This window comes from Camelus bactrianus, chromosome 4 (genome assembly GCF_048773025.1).
Source record: "Camelus bactrianus isolate YW-2024 breed Bactrian camel chromosome 4, ASM4877302v1, whole genome shotgun sequence".
NCBI classification, from domain to species: Eukaryota; Metazoa; Chordata; class Mammalia; order Artiodactyla; family Camelidae; genus Camelus; species Camelus bactrianus.
In genome coordinates this window covers 49,329,544-49,346,092 of record NC_133542.1, presented here as the reverse complement: position 1 = coordinate 49,346,092, position 16,549 = coordinate 49,329,544, and the positions used below count along the sequence as shown (strand labels likewise).

General features: G+C 43.9%; 1 protein-coding gene across 4 annotated transcripts in view; it reads left to right on the top strand.

Annotated features, from left to right (window-relative positions):
• The window catches only part of ALG2 (ALG2 alpha-1,3/1,6-mannosyltransferase), a 42,685-nt gene extending 31,014 nt beyond the window's left edge, over positions 1 to 11,671 (top strand). For 2 of the 4 annotated variants that reach the window (XR_012506456.1, XR_012506450.1), the window contains one exon: positions 453 to 11,671. The gene's annotated coding sequence lies outside the window, so the exon portion shown is untranslated. The remainder of the gene's footprint in view (positions 1 to 452) is intronic. The other 2 variants (XR_012506451.1, XR_012506452.1) reach the window with 2 other exon arrangements.
• Positions 11,672 to 16,549: the final 4,878 nt, after the last annotated feature.

The following is a 16,549-nucleotide window of genomic DNA, read 5'->3' as shown; positions in this document are numbered from 1 at the left end:
CTAAGTAAAAATGTCTGGTTTCAGAATCATGTGCCTAGTATGATAATATTTTTGTTTGCAGATATATGTATAGAAAAACTCTGAACACTTTAAATCTCCATATCACATATTTGACAATGGTATTCTCTAGGTGGAAACATGATGAGTGATTTCAATTATTTATTTTAGCTTATGAGTTTTCTATTTTTCTTCCAATGGCATGGCTAATGGGGACCTTGTAATGTAGTGTTTTGGACCAAGGACTGTAGAGTGAGACACAGAAGGTTTCTGGCTCGGTCCTTTCCCAGCAACGTGAAAACCCAAAAGCTCTGGGACCAGGGAGCCTGCAGCCCATGTGCCAACAAGCAGCTCGGGCTGCCCCACCTCAGAGAGCTTCACCCCAGTCCCCTTAAAGTCACCTTATGACATGATGTCCATTTTTCCCTTTTCTCTTCCTGGAAATCATCCAACAGCAATAATTTTTATTGAAACTGGAGACAACTAAAACTTAAAATTACTTGGAAGACCTGCCCACAGCAGTGGAATTAAGGAAAAGAATGAACATGGGAAATCTATGAAGAACTGGAGAGGCTGCAGACCCCAGGAAAGCCAGCAAACAGAGTTCCAGAAATGAGGGACACCCTCTGACGGACTATTGGAGTAGCTTGTTTAAAGCAGTAGGAAGGCAATGGCTATCAGCTAGCTTGAGAACATTTTCTGGACATCGTTTTGTTTGTTTTTAATTGAAGTATAGTCAGTTACAATATGTCAGTTTCTGGTGTACAGCATAATGTTTCAGTCATACATATACATACATATATTTGTTTCCATGTTCTTTTTCTGGACATAGTTTGGTTTTAAGAAGTAGAGGAGGTGGAGCTAAATGAGAGATCACCCAAACTAGCCATGTTTGCAGGAAGCAGTCTTCCTCAAGCAGCCAAAGAGAAGAGGGAATTTGTATGGCAAAAAACCAAAAACAAAATCCAGCTTCTTATCTCCATCGGCTTGGGAGCAGTAAAAGCTAAACAACCTTATGTACAATACCTTGTAGCATTTTTTTTTTAATTGTTGTGCTGGGGACAGAGGGGCGAAGCCATCAGACACACTTTCCGTCTTTGCATAGCCAGTAGTTAGTCAAATGATTCCACAAATTGCAAATGTGCCACAGTGGGTAAGATCTTGGACTTCGGAGGTAGGTAAACTCAGGATCTAGGACCTGCTGGTCCACGTAAGCTCTCAGAGACTCTGCTCATCTGTCAAATGTGGACATATAACAGCCTTACCTCATAGGGATGTTGTAATGTGTGCGAGACGCTTAGCACAGTGCCCAGCACACAGTGAGTGCTCACTAGATGTTCGCTATTGTTATTCTTAGTACAGCCGACAGTCAGAGCAGCAGCAGCAGCAGTAAGAGCAGGATGAAGGGAAGACAAAAGTTGTAAGAATTTATAACAGGGCAGGGATGGGGGAGGTCTCATTTAGATGATGGGTCATGAAATCTTTGGGGAAGAGTCAGTGGGAACAAAAAGAACGTTAGTCTCCAGGAATTTACAAAAACCATGGGGCTGAGTTGGATCCCACCAGTGCATGGCACCAGTGTTCTAGCTGAGCTTAGCTGGATCTCAGGGGCCAGGAGACCCCTGCCAACATGACATCTGAGGTGAATTATAAAGCCGAGGCCCCTCACCCACCCCATTCTGTCCCTCTGTCAGCAGGTGCGAGCAGCCCCGCAGGAGCTAATGAAATGTTTACTGAAAAGATTAGCTTGTCAGTGGAGCCAGACAGATGCTATCGATCCTCTGCTCATCTGTCATCCCTGCCCCATCTGAGACTAGGTGTGGGAGCAGGTTTCCTCTGACCCAGAACTGGAAACGATGTCAGCAATGTGCAAAGGTCTCTTAGATCTGTGATGTGGTCGGAGTGGTCTCCAAGTCACTGGAAGTCCCCTCAGATTACTGAGCTCTGGGATTATGAAAAGAGCATAGGAAGTCTCGGGCAGGAGTTCAAATCCTGCCTTATTTATTTTGTGACCTCAGACTGTAAGACTCAGTTATTCTCATCTGTAAATGGGGGAAATAATTCCTACCTCTTGGAAGTGTGTCATGACTTAAATCAAGAAATGGCTATCAAAGTTCTAAGACCCAACATTGTTAAAGGGATATTTGATTTTTAAAAATGAGAAAATTGAGGCTGAGATGAGCACTCTTCTCTTGTCCTACTCCGTGGATTTTTCTAAAGTGTAACCCCATTTGGTTGTCTTGAGGAATCTGGCTTGGAAGATGTTCTGAAGAGCTTGACCTTTGACCTGAGGGCAGTGCTGAGCCACTGAAGGGTGCAACTTGATAAAATATGAGTTTAGCAAGATCACTCTGGCAGTAAGGAGTTAAGACTGGAATTTGTCACAGCCCAGGTAATGGCAGTAGGAATACGGAGGCCCCTTGGAGACTGAATGTATATGGCTTGATGACTAATTGATTGACTTATTGGACAGAAGAGATGGGGGTGGGATGGCTCCCAGGTTCCTAGTGGCACTTCCCATGAGATGGGGAGCCCTAGGGGAGGAGCAGATGAAGGGAAGATAATGAGCTTATTTTGAACATGTTGAGTGTGAGATGCTTAGGAGACTCTCAAGTGAGGTGTCTGCCAGGTGGTGAGAGATCAGCCCATTGCCCAGGAGTCAGATCTGGACTCTGTATATTCGGGAGTCCCCGTCATCATCCTTGTCATCATCATTGTCGTTATCACTGTCCTCATCAAGTTGGTAGTGGAAACCACCAGAGTGGATGGGAGAATGCTGCCCATGGAGAATGCTTGTCAAGGGGACAGACAGAAAGAGATGCCCGCAAAAGGAAGAGCAGTTCCAGGATAGCCAAGGGAGAGTGAGTTCCGGGAAAGAGGGAGGGAGTGATCGACAGTAGAAAATTCTACAAAAGGGTCATATTAAAAAAGAAAACAACAACAACAAAAACATATCTCCTGGCTTTGGTAACAAGGAGCTAATTTTGAACTTAGGAAAGACCGTTCCTGTGGGGCAATTGAGAGTGGGTGGGAGGCTGAGAATATGTGAGTGGAGATGTCTCAACACCAAGAGGAGGAGGAGGGAGGGAGAGAAGGAAGGAGAGAAGCTACAGCAGGGGGACCGTGGGGGAAAGCAGGGTCTTTTAGGATGGGAGTCACTTGAGAGTCTTCCAATGTGTGGGAAGAATCCAGGAGAGAGTGAGATGGTCAAGGCTGAGTGAAGAGAGAGGAGCAAGGCCCCGAGGAGACACAGACTCAGAGCCCAGGCGGGGGACCCAGACACCTCTGCAACTAAAGAGCAGCCCTGCAGACTGGGTAGGCTGAACCCCAGCAGGAAGGAAGGGAAGCTAAGCAGAACCCCTTCTCCATGGCATCTGTTTTCTTGGGAAGGGAGGTGAGGCTGTCTGATGACAGGGAGAAATGGGTTAGGGACTTGAGGCAAGTCAGAAAGCTGTGAAACAGTTGCTGTGGGGAATGGAAGAGAGAGAGAGAGAGCTTATATCGGGCACATAAAAGGACTGCCAGGCCGGGCAGAGGCCCAGCTGGGATGGAGACCATGAATGTGCACAGGGAGAGAAGCACTGGGTCTGAGTGATGCCCAGGATTCAAATGTGCAGGACGTGGAAATGGATGGCAGGTAGAGGGGAGGGAGGAGTGTCTGCCAGGACCCTCAGGTGCTGGGCTGGGGGACGTGGATGCCATTCAACTCAACTGCACACCTGGGCAGGGACTGGGAGCAAGTCTGGAAGGGAGTTTCAGAGCTGGCTGCCCAGAGACCCTGCTTCCCACCGGTGAGCAGGTACCCCACCCTCCTCATCCCCTCTTCGAAGCCTCTTGCTTTTCACCCTTTCAGTTGCCATGAAAGTTGCCAAACTTGATTGTCTGGCATCTGGAGACCAGAGAGGATGCTGCCTCTGCATTTCAGTCTGTCTCCAGTGCACAGAGCAGAGAGAGGCCGAGCCAGGGACGCAGCCAGGTGCTATCTGAACCTGAACTGACCCTGGGCAGTTCTCGTCCTGTTTCTCTGCCTCAGTGTCCACATCTAGACAATAAGAAGATTGTTTCCAGGAAATTCCGAGGAACCGGGTCAGTGCAGACATCCTTCAAAGTGAAGTTTCACTTACGAGTGTGTTTTTTTTTATAACCTGAGGTGTGGGAGGGGAGGGAGGGGACACCCCAGAGCCGAGCTCAGAAACACAAACCCGTGGTTAGCAGCGAATCGTCTAAACAAGATCTGGATGTGCACCGTTTCCTGTTAATTAATGGCTTCTCTTGGGGTTATTAAGTTAGACTGGGTAGGTGTGTGGCCTTTCTTTCTACTGCCCTTCCAATTAACAGGCACTTTGCTTGGTAAATGTTAATTTAGAGTAATTGGGCGTGCAGATGAGGGACGGGAGCAGGGGAGGGGGGACAATGCTCCCTCTACTGTAGGTTAATTGCTAGTAAGTGCCGTTCCTGCAGCAGCCCTGGTCTCCAATGATTAATGGCCTTGGAGTCCAGGCTGAAACTCCTGAGCGCCAGCAGAGGCTTAACCCTTCAATGACCGAGATGAAGACAGAGAAAAATCTCAGCAGATCTTCCTGGTTTCTGAGCAAGACCTGTGCTGTAATCCTCATGTGCAAGACTGTAAGTCAGATCTCTTCCCACTGGTATGTTCTGAGAGTCAGCTCTCCATCAAGATAATGTTGGAAAGATACTTCATGCCACCATAGCGTTAGCTAACACCTCTATCCCACCGTGTAGTTACCATGGTGAGAACATTTAAGAACTACCCTCTTAGCACCTTTCAAGGGTATAATACAGTATTACTAGCTATAATCACCATGCTGTGCACTTGGTCCCCAAAAATCGTTAATTGTAACTGGAAGGTATACCTTTGGACCAGCATCTCCCCGTTTCCCCCACCTCCCAGCTCCTGATAACAACTATTCTACTGTGTTTCTATGAATCTGGCTTTTTTAGATTCCACATATGCATGATACACGTGTGAAATACATATACAGAATTCGTCTCTTTCTGTCTGACTACTTTCATTTAGCATAATGCTCTCAATGTTCGTCCGTTGCAAAGTTGTTGCAAATGGCAGGATTTTCTTCCTTCTCATGGCTAAATAGTACTCCGTTGTGTGTGTGTGTGTATATAAATATCACATCATCTTTATCCATTCATCCTCTGATGGACACTTGGGTTGTTTCCTTATCTTGGCTATTGGTGAATAACACTGCTATAAATATGGGAGTACAGGTATCTCTTTGAAATCCTGTTTTCATTTCCTTAGGATATAGACCCAGAAGTGGGATTGCTGGATCACATGTAGTTCTGTTTTTAAAAGATATTTATTCCATAAGAATGTCCATCCCCAAGGTGCTCTGAGACTGATCCCATTCACCCCACCCCCAATATACACACCTTTTCCCTCCCTCCTCCCACCCAGGTGGATTCCTGGCTTCTCCCTTCTTTTTAGAAAGGGTAGAAAGTCCCGCGGAGATGCTGTCCAATCTCCAGTGCTTTCCTTCACAAGATCAATTCAGGGCACTGAAATCCAGCATAGGGACTGGCAGTGAGGGAGGGGAAAATGGGCAGAGAGCAGAGAGACCATTCAAGGAGCGTTCAGTAATTAGGTGCATTCTCCAGCTGCGATGTCTGCACTCAGAGCTTCCTCAGGCAGCACCAGGGCTGGGATAACTGCTGAGCCCACTGGGCAGCCACTGGAGCACCAACTCTTGTCATGCAAAGACCTGGAAAGGTACAGCTCGGGAAAAATGGATTTACTGGAATTCCTCACAAGGAGATGATTCTGTGTGGTCACAACACTTCAATAAGTCTCTCTTTTTTAGGTGGGGGAGGAGTAATGAGGTTTCTGAGGGACATGCTTGCAAGAAACCATCTCAGAGCGGAGTGAGTTGAGTTTTGGTTTCACTAGGGGGGTGGTGGGCATGTTTGGAGGTAGAACCCAATTTGTCAGCATAGAAGAGGAGAAGCTGAGTGAGGGCTGTCAGCAGTAGTCCCCCTTCTGAAATGGAGCTTGGCCTCTTCTTTAAACTACAGCTGTTTGGTACAGCACCATTTATGTAAACATGGAGGGGGCTACATGTACGTACGGAGGTGTGTGTATGTGCACATGCATGCACTTGTGCGTGCATGTCCGTGTTGGTCTAGGCATGAAATATCCCTGGAAGAACCCGGCAACATGTCCCCATTGGTTGCCTCTGGGGAGGAGATCTGAGTAGCCTCGGGACCGTCTCAGGAGATAGGATTGGCTGCTGTAAGACGTGACCCCAGAATCCAAAGCTAAAACAAGAAGGCATTTCATTTCTCTCACAAACCAGGGCTGGGAGAGCGGGAAGAAAGGGTCAGGGACTCCCGAGGCTCGTTGCTTTCTGCTACTCTGCTTTCCTCCTCTGTCTGGACAAAGCTGCCTCCCACCGTGTCTGCATTCCAGCCAGTAGGAAAGGGGAAATCAAGGAAGCAGAAGGCACATCCAGGCCATTTCGAGGAGCCACGGGGAGCTTGAGCAGCTGCTTCTGCTCACCTGCCGTTGACTAGAACTCAGTCACTTGGCCACACCCGGGAAGTGTCCTCCTTAGCTGAGAAGTCATGAGCCCAGCTAAAACTTGGAGCTTTATTTCTAAAGAAAGAAGAGGAGACTAGGTATAAGGGGACAGTTAGTAGTCTTTACCTAGAACAGGATAAAAGGGATTTTTTTACTTTATGTATCTGTCTTATACCTTTGGAACCTCATAAATTAAGAATAAGTTTCAAGTTTGAAAACCTTATTATATTAAAAAAAATTTTTTTTAATTTCCATGCATCCTTTAGAAACCTTATTATATTAAAAGTTACAAACTGAGCACATACATCTACGTCTCCACCATACCATGGGCTCATCTAAGGTATTTTTTAAAGAATTAAGTCACATCAGTGCCAGAAAATAAGAGAGCATGCCAGCAGATCAGAGAGTCTGAGAAAATGTAGGAAGCTGGAAAGCAGGTGAGATCGATTGACTGAGAAGGCGCAAAGGCAAACCATACCCCAAACACCAGGACCAAGAACTTCCTTCTCAAGGGCATTCCACAGAAGCTTCAAACTCAGAGCTGAGAACTAGAAAACAGAAACACAGGGCATCATCAGAAGAATTGAGCGGAGAACCCCATACACTGTCCCTTAGCCTGTTTGGGCCCTGACTTTTCTCCTCCCCGCTCCCCCTCCCAACATACCTTCAACCCATAAAAAGCAACTAGTAATAGAAATTTTGTCTCTTGAGTCCCTAGGATCCAAGATTTATTCTCCAAAAAAATGTGGGTGATCTATCCAGGAAGAGATCCTAATGTGGGTGTCGGAACTCAAGAGAGAAGCAGAATAGAGCTTAGAATCACTCCAGACATCCACAACAGACACATATGTCAGGGGTAGGAGGGTGTTTCTCTGCCCAAGAGGAAAACACAGTAAAGTGTTCCAGTGCATTCTTTAAACTTCTCTGGACGTTGGCAAGGCTGGGCAGCCCCAGGTTGCAACGGAGAGGCAAAGCCTGCTGATGACACGGTCCGACCGCTGACGAGCCCGTAGCCAGCCCTCCCTTCAAGGGAGAGGCCTCCTGGGAAATGGGCCCGACCAGCTACCTAGACAGATGAGCCTAGTCTTTCATGTATGAAAGTAGATGAACAGCCATGGGCCACCAGACATTTCAGGAAAACCAAGAGCATGAAAGAGCTAAACAGAGATGAATAAATGGGAGCTATCTCAAAAAAAAAAAAAAAAAAAAAAAGACACAGTAGGAAACATTCAAGAAGAAATTGCTGACTTTGGAGAGATTTGAAAGAATGCTAAATCTCGAACACAAGGAGCCATAGAATAAGGAATTATTTCTGGAAATTTAAAATGATTGTCAACATTTAAAAAAAAAAACCAACAAACAGGAATAAAAGAGTGGTCGAGACTAAAACCTAGACCAGTTATCTGGAAGTCCATGAAATCTCTTCGAGCACGAGGAAAACACAAAGCAGTGAAAAGTGAAAGAGAAGTCCAGAGACAGAGGAAAGATCCAGGAGGTCACATCCATTCATTCAACAGGAGTTTGAGAAAGAACCAAAATAAAAGGAGAGGGTGTTGGGGTGGATCAAAAACATAATAGAACATTTTTCTGAGCTAGGGAAGACACAAATCTTCAGATTGGAAGAGCCCACCAGGTATGAAGCAGGACGAATAAAAACAAGATCCACTCCAGACACTCGTAGAAATGTCAGAACTCCCAAGGGCAATGATATAGTCTTAAAAGCTTCCAGAAAGGGGGAAAAAAAAAGAGGTCAGCTACAAAGGAATAAGAATCTAACATCAGACTTCCCATCAGAAACACTTTTAAACCATGGCCTTAAATTTCCAAGGGAATGTGAATTTGAGACTAAATTACCCTCCAGGCCAAACCAGCAATCAGTGGGGAGAAGATATTTTCATTTCTGCAAGGAAAGCTTGTAACAGATGTATTCAGATTTACAAATTACTCAGGGAGGGACTTGAATAAAGAAAAAGGGGTAGAAGAATGAGATTTCAGGAAACATGAGATTCAAACAAACTAATAAAAAATATTGATAGCTCAGTAAAAGTGAGGAAAATAAAAATGAAAGTAAAAGACAGCTTTGAACCTTGACAATTGTGTAGTTAAGTGTTAAGTACAAGTGATTTTCTTTCTTTCTTTATAGATTTGATCACATTTTGTTCTGCAGTGATTAATATTTACATAACCACAATATGGTAACATGCTATTTTTATTGGGTTTAAGTATTCAGAAGTTCAAGCCTTAGAAGACTTGCCTGTATAGTTCCGGAACAGAATGTAAATGTTATAAACTGTGCAAGTGGGAAGAATGAAGATCTAATGTACTGATGGAGAGGAACACACACAATGTGAAGAAGCAAACGTAAGTTGTAGAATAATAGAAAGAGTATGACCCCCCATATGTATGCCCAGGAGACTTACGGTTTTTGGTGAGGCCCTGAACAAAAACAACTGGCTGAGGAAAAAGGACTACGTTTTATGGAACCCATAATCTAAAGCTAGAGAGAAACCTCAGCTGCTCTAAATCTTATAAAAACAAAACAAAACAACAACAAAACACCCCATAGACCAAAAAGCAATGAAAGATCAACACTGCCATCTACTGAGGACTTCTTGGACTAAATTGGAATGCTTTTTGTTTTGTTTTGTTTTATAAGTAATAGTACCTTTTGAGACTTGCACAGACCTGAAATCTACTTTATCTTCTCCGGGAGCCTGGATTAGTAGCAATATAAGTTAAGAACTCTGGATCATACAGAGAGATGCTTGGGAAAGCTTGGACAACAGTTTAAGACATGGAGTTTGTTCACCCTGGGAAAGAGCCAACCCAAGGGACATGCTCTCAATTTCTGACATGGCTGTACTGGGGCAAAGGCCTGGTGTGTGGGGCCAATGAGAAGGAGTGATAGGGTACTAGGGAGACCTTTTAATAAGTATTACTTTCTAAAAATAACTTACATTGTCCCCTGAAATAAGGGATGCACCCCGGTCACTGGAGAGGCAGTGGAAGCCTCTATCCTGGAAGTGGCAGAAGGGCTGTCTGTGTGTCTGAGAGTTGCTGGAGCCCATGGCCCCAGCATGCAGCTGTCCAGCACGTACTCATCGGGTGTCTTTATATGTCACAGACCGTGCAAGTCCCTACACCCTGAGTCACAGATCTGACTTACAGAATGACTCAAGCATAGCCGAGGCACCAAGAAGTCCAAGAGGAACCAAACTATATACCTGGTGAGGCATCCTGCCAAACCCAACCTGTGTTTAAGCCAGCGCTGGATTTCCGAACCATGCTTACCGATGCTTAGGACACATTCCTTAAAAACCCAGGCCCTGCAGCCTAACAAATCAAACTCCTGTACCTTTTTGAAGTAAAGGTTGAAAATATTAACACCGCAATAAGATCAAAGCAGACTTCATTCACTTACTGGCTTAAGAAAGAAACAAAATAAAACCTGTATTAGAATCACAAAATATTAGAGCTGGAAAGACTTCCAAAATCATCTGGTTCACTAAACTCATAAGCTGGGCTGAGGTTGGGGATGTTGTCAATAAGAATTCTGGTTGCTTTTTAATTTGGAAGGACAGGACAAGAAAAGAAATAGAAGATGAATAACAGACACAGAATTTGTTTTAAATATTTATTGAGCATGCAAAAATATTCTTTCACTTTAAATAATTTAAATCAAAAGGCGCCAACTTCCATCTTACTAAAAAGGTGCTGGGTTCTAAGGAGAGCCCTTTTTTTTTTTTTAATGACATCAAGTATGAGAAGAATACAAAGAATACAAAGAAAGGACAATGGGAAAGGTTCATGGAATAAGTAAACAGAATAGCAAGGGGGAAGCTCTCCAGAGATTGGTGGGGTGGTGGGTAAGGACAAAGAAAAAGGTCTTCTCTAAGAAGACCTGAGGGACCTGGGGGCTGGAATGCCTTTATAAAAAGCTGACAGACCCTCTACTGCGGGATCCCCAGGGCGAAGGACTTTGCTCCTACAAAGGAAATAGCCATCTCCATAGCCGGCTTCTGTCTGATCAGTTATGTTCTTTAAGGATTCCTTTAACTAGACGTTTATTCATTCAACAAACTCTTCTGTTTCGAGAAGAGTTTGCTCTGCTCTGCTGTGCTCTGGACTAGGCAAGAGGTTCACCAAAATGGATGAGCCATGGTCCTCATTCTTGAGGTATTCATATCTAGTGGGCAGAGAGAGCCCTGGGAACCACTCCAGGACATAACATTTATACAAGAAGTTGGAAGGGTCTGTGTAATGTGTGTGACCTGACATGTCTTCCTACACAGAGTGTGGAGGAGACACAAAGAGGACTCCCTGAAGAAGTGGGGTTGTGCTTCTGACAGGGCGCACCAAACTCAGGCCACGCTCCCGGAGAAGCCCAGGGTCCCAGTGGACTTAGCATCCAAATCATCCTGGAACCTATTATGTGAGTTCTGATAATAGGTCCTTGGAAAGGGAAAGATGTGAAAACTATCTGCTTCCTTGAAGGTGAAGAGGGAAGGGGTCCTCTGAATCTCCACGGGGTTAAACCAGGAATGAAGTGAAGTTAGAAGTTGAGCCCAGTGACTTGGAAATACTGCCGGGGATCAGTGATCTACCAACAGGCAGTGTGAGTGAATGTGGAGGAAACGACTTTTGAGCTGGGCTTTGGGGATGATTCAGTTAGCAAGGCAGAGGGCAGGGAAAATATTGTCCCGGTAGCAAGCAGAGCCTGAGCGAAGTGGTAAGAAGCAGGGCATGCTGGGAATATTGGGTGATTCAGCAGAACCAGCGCAGAAAGAATGCCGGATTGAAAGTGTGGCAGAAGATCGTTTTTTCAAACAGATTTATTGAGATATAATTTATACACTCTATAAATCACCCATTATGTGTGTATAATTAATTATTTTTATTGAATTTATAGATTAGTGTATTCATCACCAAAGTTCAGCTTTAAAACATCTCCATCATTGCAAAAAGTTCCCTGGTGGTGTCTGCAGTCTTTTGGCGTGCTTACTTCACTTAGCACGATGGGTTTGAGGTCCATCCATGTTGGCATCATGTACCAGTGGCCTATCCCCTTTGATTGCTGAATAGTAAGCCACTGAATAAATACAACATTTTTTTAAAAACTCAGTTTACCAGCTGGTGGATATTTTGATTTCTTCCATTTTTGGCTGTGATGAACAATGCTGCTATGAGCACTCGCCTACTGTTCTTTGTGTGGATGTTTTCATTTTACTTAAATCAGGGTTGCCAGATTCAGTGAGTAAATGCAGATGCCTGAAACCGTTTAAGTTCAATCCATTTCACCTGCCTTCACTAATCAAGGTCGTTTTAAGACTTGCATGTTCTCCAAGCGGCCTGTAGCCCAAACAATAAGATATTTGCCTGAGTTGTTGTCTAGAAACTTGGAGTCAGCTGCATCTAATTCAAGCTAAGCCAGTTAAGATTGAACTACCGCCCCTTCAACGGGGCATGCGCAAGTGTGACGTGTTCAAACGTGCCGGGGCCTGTAGCCTTGTTACGCCTGCGCAGAAAGGCATTACTGCTCCCACACCTCACACCGCCCTGCTGCTTTCTTGGTTATCCCACAAGTACTCCAGCCCCTTGCCTTGGGGGAGGCAGATTTGAGTTTTGTCCTACCATCTCCTCGCTTGGCTGCCTTGCGAATAAACCCTTTCTTTGCTGCAAGCCTCGGCGTCTCCGCGGTTTGAGTGGGTGTGCGTCCAGCAAGACGAGCCAGCCAGGAGGTAAGTCCAGAGCGGCTTGTGCCCGTGGTTCGTGGGCCCCTTGCGGGTCCTGAGAGCTTAGGCACGAGTCCAAGCAGCTCCTTGGTCTGTTTGCTCCGGGGACCGTCCCCTGGATTTCCCCAGCGAGGTGTCACCATACTTTGACACGTAGTGTCATTTTGCAGCACCCCCCCCCAAAAAAAACTGGGGGATTGGGTTTGGAAGATGTCTTTTGGGTGATTAACCTCGTTAAAGAAACGCAGTCCTGACTGGGTCGTGGGTTGGAGGTCCACCTGGCGGAACTTGGGCAAGCAATACAAAAGGTCACAACCGTGGAGGTGCATGGTACCTGGGTTAGAGGCCGGGGACTTTGTTTTGGGGTCTTGTTTGTTCTGGTCTTGTTTGCCATGTCTGTCTACGTCTGGTTGTCTAAATTGTTAAGAACTGGTTAACTGGGGATTGAGCTTCTTGGGGCCCAAGGAGCACCAGGTAGAGAGGACCTGTAGGGAGATTTTGTTGCCGCAATCACCTGGAAGCAAACCAAATGGGAAATGTTCCTCTTTGCAGCCCTCTAGGCTACATTGTCTGAAACTGGGTAACTTTCAGTTATGAATCCATGGAAAAGCAAGAAAAAGATGGTATTTTTTGTAACACTTCATGGCCTTTAGACTCAGGAGCAAAATGGCCTGAAAATGGATCCTTTATTACAATACAATTTTGCAACTAGATTTATTTTGTAAATGGGATGAAATACCTTTTGTACAGTCTTCTATTGTGTCAGAATACACCTGTGCAAATAGGATGTAAGATTATGACCCAACAGGAAGGACAGCAAAGAAACTTCACTTGGAAGGAAGGAGGCCTTGCTGTTAATTCAGTCAAACACTGACTGCTCCTCCCCCACCCCCACAGCCAACACCTGAGCCACAGCCTCAGGCTCGTCGCCAAACCCTTCCCCCAACCCCACCCGCCGCCAGTCTCTGAGGGACTAGAAATAGGAGATAGAGGTGGTCTCCCCCTCTCATACCGGCCAGGAAGCTACCCAAACTCAGGTGGGACAGTATTACTTAAGGCAAGTGCCCAGCTGGGTGGTGTGACTGCTGAAACTGAGCAGCTGATGATCTGGGCCCACTCCCCTTTTCAACTTCGGATTTACTTAATTGGAAGAACAATATGCCAACTTACAGAGATGACCCAAAGAGAATGGAAAATCTTTTTTCATCTAATTTTTTGTGACCCATAAACTGACCTGGGCAGATGTTCAAAATTTACTAAATACCCTCCCTTCCTCACTTCACAAGACTGTCGGATGGTGCTGGATAAAGCCAGGGAGGAGGCAGATGGGCTTCATACAGAAACCCTGACAGCCCGGTACAGGATGCCATAAGTGTAGCTGGACCAACAGTGGGTCCTAATTGGGATGTAATGGTGGGAGAGGCCAAACCTTGAACACTATCCAGGTCTCATTCTAGCAGGATTGTGAAGAAGGGTGCCAGCACAAAGAAGCCTTAATAAAGAACAGGAGGTAAAAGAAACCAAATGAAAATCCCTCAGAATTTCTAGAAAGGGTCTTTAGAGCATATAGGCATATGCAGTTGCACATGACTTTACAGTACCCCTGATACACAGAGGAAAGTGCCAAAGGTGGAAGGGGTATCAGGAATGTGGATGTCTCAACTTGTCGAAATTGCTTTCAGAATTTTTAGTGGCAGGGACCGAATTCTCTCCTACATAGCCTCTCCAACATTTATTTGTAGACTTTTTGGTGATGGCCATTCTGACAAGTGTGAGGTGATACCTTATTGTGATTTTGATTTGCATTTCTCGAATTAGTAATGTTGAGCATCTTTTCATGTGCCTGTTAGCCATCTGTATGTCTTTGGGAAAATGGCTACAAATTTTCACCCGTTTCTTGATTGGATTGGTTTTATTTATTTATTTTGATACTGAGTTGTACGAACTGTTTGTATATTTTTGGATATTAACCCTTGTCAGTTGCATCATTTGCAAATATTTTCTCCTGTTCTGTAGGTTGTCTTTTTATTTTATTGATAGTTTCCTTTGTTGTGCAGAAAGCATTGTTGATCAGGTCCCATTTGTTTGGTTTTGCTTTTCTTTCTTTTGCCTTAGACTGATCCAAGAAAGTATCGCTACAATTTATGTTAGAATGTCCTGCTGATATTCTCTTCTAGACCATTTTGTGTTTATTTTCCTATGTGGTGTAAAAGAATGTTCTAATTTCATTGTTTTGCATGTGGCTATGCAGTTTTCCCAGCCTGACTGGTTGAAGAGATTGTCTTTTGTCCATTGTATATTCTTGCCTCCTTTGTCTTTGACTGTAGATGTGTGAGTTTGTTTATGGTCTCTCTATTCTGTTTCATTTGTCTTTGTCTGTTTTTGTGTCAGTACCATGCTATTATTTTTTAACATTTTTTATTGATTTATAATCATCTTACAATGTTGTGTCAAATTACAGTGTAGAGCACAATTTTTCAGTTATACATGAACATATATATATTCATTGTCACGTTTTTTTTCTGAGCTACCATAAGATCTTGTATATATTTCCCTGTGCTATACAGTATAATCTTGTTTATCTATTCTACAATTTTGAAATCTCAGTCTATCCCTTCCCACCCCTTCCCCCCTTGGCAATCACAAGTTTGTATTCTATGTCTGTGAGTCTATTTCTGTTTTGTATTTATGCTTTGTTTTTGGTTTTTTTTTAGATTCCACATATGAGCGATCTCATATGGTATTTTTCTTTCTCTTTCTGGCTTACTTCACTTAGAATGACATTCTCCAGGAGCATCCATGTTGCCACAAATGGCGTTACGTTGTCCGTTTTTATGGCTGAATAGTATTCCACTGTATAAATATACTACCTCTTCTTTATCCAGTCATCTGTTGATGGACATTTAGGCTGTTTCCATGTCTTGGCTATTGTAAATAGTGCTGCTATGAACATTGGGGTGCAGGTGTCTTTTTGAAGTAGGGTTCCTTCTGGATATACGCCCAGGAGTGGGATTCCTGAGTCATATGGTAAGTCTATTCTTAGTCTTTTGAGGAATCTCCATACTGTTTTCCACAGTGGCTGCACCAAACTGCATTCCCACCAGCAGTGTAGGAGGGTTCCCTTTTCTCCACACCCTCTCCAGCATTTGTCATTTGTGGATTTTTGAATGATGGCCATTCTGACTGGTGTGAGGTGATACCTCATTGTAGTTTTGATTTGCATTTCTCTGATAATTAGTGATACTGAGCATTTTTTCATGTGCCTATTGATCATTTGTATGTCTTCCTTGGAGAATTGCTTGTTTAGGTCTTCTGCCCATTTTTGGATTGGGTTGTTTGTTTCTTTCTTAAGTCGTATGAGCTGCTTATATATTCTGGAGATCAAGCCTTTGTTGGTTTCATTTGCAAAAATTTTCTCCCATTCCGTAGGTTGTCTTTTTGTTTTACTTATGGTTGCCTTTGCTGTGCAGAAGCTTGTAAATTTCATTAGGTCCCATTTGTTTATTCTTGCTTTTATTTCTATTGCTTGAGTAGACTGTTCTAGGAGAACATTTTTGAGATGCATGGTAGATAATGTTTTGCCTTTATTTTCTTCTAGGAGGTTTATTGTATCTTGTCTTATGTTTAAGTCTTTGATCCATTCTGAGTTTATTTTTGTGAATAGTGTAAGGGAGTGTTCTAGCTTCATTGCTTTACATGCTGCTGTCCAGTTTTCCCAGCACCATTTGCTGAAGAGACTGTCGTTACTCCATTGTATATTCTTGGCTCCTTTGTCGAAGATTAGTTGACCAAAAGTTTGTGGGTTCATTTCTGGGCTCTCTATTCTGTTCCATTGGTCTGTATGTCTGTTTTTGTACCAATAGCATGCTGTCTTGATGACTGTAGCTCTATAGGATTGCCTGAAGTCTGGGAGAGTTATTCCTCCAGCCTCTTTCTTTTTCTTCAATAATGCTTTGGCAATTCTAGGTCTTTGATGGTTCCATAGAAATTTTATTATGATTTGTTCTAGTTCTGTGAAATATGTCCTGGGTAATTTGGTAGGGATTGCATTAAGTCTGTAGATTGCCTTGGGCAGTGTGACCATTTTAACAATATTGATTCTTCCAATCCAAGAGCATGGCATATCTTTCCATTTTTTAAAGTCTTTAATTTCCTACATCAATGGTTTATAGTTTTCTGTGTATAATTCTTTCACCTCCTTGGTTAGGTTTATTCCTAGGTATTTTATTACTTTGGGTGTTATTTTAAAGGGGATTGTTTCTTTCTT